Consider the following 5,344-nt stretch of genomic DNA (forward strand, 5'->3'; position numbering starts at 1 on the left):
AGACTCTCAATTCAAGTTGCTGTGAGCAGCAGTCTTCAGGAAAACCTTCTCCTCTCTAGCAGGGGTATCACACTAAGCTGCCAAGTTGAGAGATCCTGAGATTATCGCTGGCTGGGGGTGCAGAAACCACAGCAGCCAACCGGTGGTGTGTAACACACACCAGGCAGAAATAAAGTGAATAGAAAGATTTCACGAATTCATTGCGAGTCCAGTCTAATGCTCACATTCATAGCATGTGTGTATTTCCACCTCAAAAGAAGAGAAAACAATTCCTGCAAGTCCCTCAGAACCAACCAGATTTTAAAAAGATTTTCACTGGAAAAAAAAACCCCACCACCAAACCTTTAAACCATTTAAAACTACATTAGAAAGTGAGCCTGTAAGTATACAAAACGCTGGAGACCCTCATATGCTAATCTGAGTTTAACAAAACACATAGCATTACCAAGTGCAATTATGCAGTCCGGCTATTAGTAGCTTTACCTCTGGCTGTTCTCCATCCTGCTTTCAAGCTACATCCTTTCCTTTCATCTTATTCTACACCACATGAAACAGGTGAGCTGTTCCCTTTATATAGCTCAGGGCTCCAGTCACATGGCTCTCAAAGCTTGGTATCTTCATTTAATCAGTTAAAAGAATCGAAATAATCAGAGATCTTTCATGAACTCCATGCCAAAATTTAATTCTGTTAAGCATTCAAAGCTTACCAAGTTTAAAAAAAATCAAGAAAAGAATTAATTAATTTTTCCTAGGAATGTCTACTTTGAAAAGCTGCCCTGGAGGGTACATTTGTAGTTTAGGAGAATATCTTTCACAAATCACCCATACATCACTGCTAGCAAGTTCCACAAAAGATCTCTAATGCTTTTTATTGTCAAGGCAACACTGTGGTTTCTACATCCCGGTTTGTTCATGCATAGATAGTAACAGCATCCACTTTTTATCTGATCCATTGGAATTTTTATCTTGACTTAAACCACTACTGATTTCTTACAGGAAAGTACAAATTGTTTAGGGTTATCTTCACCAGTAGCAACTTCTGACAACAAAGAAATTGTGATACTCGCCCTAAAGTCTCTATTTGTTACCTCATCACTGGATTAGATGACAGTGCCAAGGACTGAAACTGGGTAATTTTCAGTTTTGGGGTCCTTGAATGCATGTGTGGGACTAGGGAATTATTTTTAAGAGGTCTGTGAAAGGTAACTCAGATAAGGCAGACTCATGACAATGGGTATAAGTTGGCTTGAAAGGACCCTGAAGTGCCCTGGGAAATTGCTGTGGGGGTTGCAAACTGGAAAAGATTAGATCCCTGGGGCTATGCTATCTGCTCTGATTTAGGAGCTTAGGTCCTTGATGTCTGTTTTGCCATTCTTTCTCCAACGTGAGATTAACCCCACATTCTTGCATATGGGGGCCCTCTTTCCACCTAGACCATTTGACCCCAGAGAGTGCAGATATTGCTCTGACAGGCATACAACAGTTCTGTTTCTCTCCACCATATGTTTTTCTTTGCCGTGTTAGTTGCTTGTGTGTATGTGACAGTCATTACACAGGTCCCAGGATTAGGCCTCTGAGAAGGTGCAACAGTACCTTGTTGTGAAGTCATATATTTCCTGACCTGCCTATATTTCCTTGAACAAAAGCAGGGGAACATCTTGTAGAGTTTCTATCAAGATCTGTGCTGCTTTCATCAGTAGAGGAATATTAAGATGTCTGTTAGTATGAAAAGAAATAAAATGTGTCAGAGTTTTACTGTAAGACAAAGAGATGTATTTTCCAGAAGATGTACATCATGATAGTTTTGTTATGAGTTCATCTGCTCTGTGAAGTCACCCTCCTGACATGGAGGTCACTGTTGTGTATGTTTGCTAAATACCTCTGAAGATGATCTGGTCCAACCTCTTGCTCCATACAAGAGTCTAAGGGCTTTTAAAGATTGTTTAAAGTTAGGTCACATTGCTCAGGACTGTGTCAAGTCAAGATTTGAAGATTCCACCCTCTGGACAACCTTTGCAATTGTGAAAATTTTTCTCTCATGGTGTTTTTCTTCCCTTAATTCTCATCAAGATTTCTCTCATGGTGGCTTGTACCTGTGACCTCCCATCCTCTCACTGTGCACCTCCAAGCAGAGCCTGGCCCTGCCAGACCCATACTCTCCCATTTCCCAGTTGCAGGCTGCAGTATGATCACCCTTCATCCGTTTCTTGTTTAGGTTGAACAAGCCCAGCTCTTGCTGCCTCCCCACCTCAATCGGTGCTCCAGTCCCCTTATAGTCTTGGTGACCCTCCACTAGTCTCACTCCAGAATGTCTATGCCTGTCTTGTGCCAAGGAACCAAGATGGGCCACAACATCCCCAATCCAAGCTCATAAACGCTGAATATGGAGGAATAATCACTTCCCTCAACCTGCTGGCTACATGCTTGCTGCAACAGCTCAGTGTTTGGGGTTGAGTCACAAGGAGGAGTTGGAGGCAAGCATAGGTTAAGGATGGATATGCTATAGGGCTCTGAGGTAACACTGCTGCACACGCTCCCATCACAAGTAGGATGGCATGGTTTCAGCAAACAGGGTGTCTGCTCACAGCTTTCCACCCCACCCTGCTGCTCAGACAGACAAATGTTTGTGAATCACTGTAATTCAAAAAGAGTGTAGTTTGCTTTCAATTGCCACAGCTGTGAGCTACAGCACTCACACAGATGATTCACAAAGGGTTCAGCCTTCCAGGCCCAGGGGCTGGGGAGGCCACTGATTGCAGTGCCAGATATTGCAACCTCATCTGTGTATGAGGGGTCTTATGTGCACTATGCAAGCGGGTGGCATTTGAATGAAAACCTCAGTGATTATTCCTTTTGGTCCTTTTCTTCTGTTCCTCTACATTCACTGTGGAAGCTGTCGGGGAGCATGTTAACTGTTTTATTTGCTCTTTTGTTATTGGATTTGGCTGGAGAACTGTTGTAGGGAATTGTGTGGAGGGGAGTTTTCCCTCCTAGTTCAGCTTAGGAAATGTGTCAAGATCACCAAAGAGTGGGCAAATTTCTTTGTCAAGCCATAGACACGTTTCAGATGGGTCATGGCAGGAACTCCAACCTTCACACTACCACCAGCAACATTTTTATAAGAGCTGTGAACTATTTGGCAGAAAATCCATTTTTGCAGGGAGGTTAGCTTTGTGCCTTTTCTTGGGTACTGTTTTGCTGTTGTGAAAAGCAATACATATGGAAACCCATTAGAGCCTGAGGCTATTGTTGATACATTCTTGACTCATTCTTGGCACTCCTTTACCTTCCTTTGATAGCTCAGCTGGTAGAGCAGAGGACTGTAGGCTATCTCTAGAATGTAATCCTTAGGTCGCTGGTTCAACTCCGGCTGGAAGGAAAGATGTTTGGTTTGTTTTTTTTTCTTTTGTCTTTCACTTATCTCTGGAGTTTAAAACTTTGCAGAATTGCCCCTTCCAAACACTCTATGCCCTGTGAGAAATTCAGTCTATTTGAAAGATACTATTTGCAAGGATTTAATTCTCATTACCCTCCTTGTCTGTTTCAGCTGGTTCTTAGAGTTGTGGTGCTTTGACACCTCTCTACGTAATCAGTTGATGCCCATTCTAAGAACTTCTGTTCTGCAGGGGCTCAACACCTTCCACAGACCCTTGTTAGCTAAAGCAGAAACATAGTGCTGAGCTTGCAGATCCTCTTTTAGCTGATTTGGGTGTGGAAAATGGGAGCAGATCCAGTTATTGGGGCATCGTTGTTGCTGGTTACACCCCTTGTTGTGGTCTAACCCTAAAACCAGCACACCTCTCTTCCTATCTCATTCTTTCTTCTTGAAGTTTTGAGGTTTTCAGTGGGGTGGTAGGGGGTTAAGAGAGATAGGGAAGAAAAATGTTTTTGTGAAGACAGGAATGGAAGACCGTGATCACTCAGGTTGTGGTATCTGTCTGAGAGAGTGACTACATGCAACAGTAATCACTGGCCTCCTGAGGGGGTTGTGAATAGCACCATGCACCCTGTCTTGAGGTATATAATTTCCATGTACTGTCCATTTCAATGGAGAATTGTAAAGGTTGGGGATGGTTGCAAAGGAAATGCGTAAGAAAGAGCCCTATGAAAGGCCACCAGAGGCCAGGTGAAGGAGGCATTCTAGGGATTCATTCATACAGAAACCAACATCAGAAATTTTCAGAGAATAGGAAACGGGGCACTGAGACCTGTTAAAATTTTGTTTCACACAGGAAACTGACTCACTTTCACAAGACACAATCAGTTCTGAGACGTCTCTAAGAAGCTTTATTAAAGAAAAGATTAGAGGGTTTTAGATGTTTACATTAGATGAGATGACATTAGGGATCCAAATCCCAAAGCTCATGCAAAGCTTCTCATGCAAAGCATTTCCTCATGCAAAGTGCAGTGCTAAGCTGAACAAAGGTAGGAGAAGGAGGTATCAATTTTGCTTACCTTTTATTGTGCTTAATAAGAAATATTTGCTAGTAGCTGGAGTCAAATACATCAAGAAACGAGTACTAAGCTAGAATGAATAATGAAGTGATTATATGTAATTTCAATATTTAAAAATTTTTTTTTTACTAATTTGTGTCAGATCAATGACCACTGATCACAGTACAACACCAGTTTTCTTTGTCCTTCCAAATTCAGCTGCATTAATTCCTCTTCAGCCTGCATAGCAGTACAGACTTAAAACCTCATAATCATAATGAGGTTTTGGCACAGGACAGGAGGAGGCAGTTCTGTCACTCTTCTCAACAACACAACTGGCTCTCCAGGCTCTGGGGATGGGGTGGTCATGCATTTATTCCTTGGTAGGTCCTACCACAGTGGAATGAGGTTGCAAAAACAAGGGTGGGAAAGGCAAGCACAGTCCTTTGCAGTCCTGCTAGGACTCATAGGGAGGAGGAATGTCACGGTCACTTAAGATGAGGAGGCAGAGAGGGGTATGAGCCTGAGTGATGCCATAGGAGGAACTCCAGTGTATTTGTAACTAGCCTGGGTTAGAAATCTGTCCTAAGGCACCTGGAACAGATTCCCTCCTTACAATGTCCCTTTTATTGGTAAGCAATAAGGTGAATTGTTATAGCCTTGTATTACTGCACACCAGTGGGTAGCTGTGTCCTGGTGGACAATACTACATGATATGGTTAGCTTTTCTCATGACTGTTCCATTGGATGATGTTTCAGTTACTGGGCCTGCCCCATGCTGATGCAGTAAGAAACTGATGCACAAAGACTCTGTGCCTTTCTCTTCAAGGTATCCATCATGCCAGAAATGTGAATTTAAATAATGTTCTGGTGTTTTTCTCACACTTGTGAGACAGAAGCATTTAAAAAT

The 5,344-nt window shown here is 42.5% G+C and overlaps 1 non-coding gene across 1 annotated transcript; it reads left to right on the forward strand.

Annotated features, from left to right (window-relative positions):
• The first annotated feature begins 3,289 nt into the window (after positions 1 to 3,289).
• Positions 3,290 to 3,379, forward strand: TRNAY-GUA. The gene is given in 2 exon segments: positions 3,290 to 3,326; positions 3,344 to 3,379. It is a non-coding gene; the product is annotated as a tRNA-Tyr (tRNA).
• Positions 3,380 to 5,344: the final 1,965 nt, after the last annotated feature.

The sequence above is a fragment of the Acanthisitta chloris genome, unplaced genomic scaffold (genome assembly GCF_000695815.1).
Source record: "Acanthisitta chloris isolate BGI_N310 unplaced genomic scaffold, ASM69581v1 scaffold24134, whole genome shotgun sequence".
NCBI lineage: Eukaryota > Metazoa > Chordata > Aves > Passeriformes > Acanthisittidae > Acanthisitta > Acanthisitta chloris.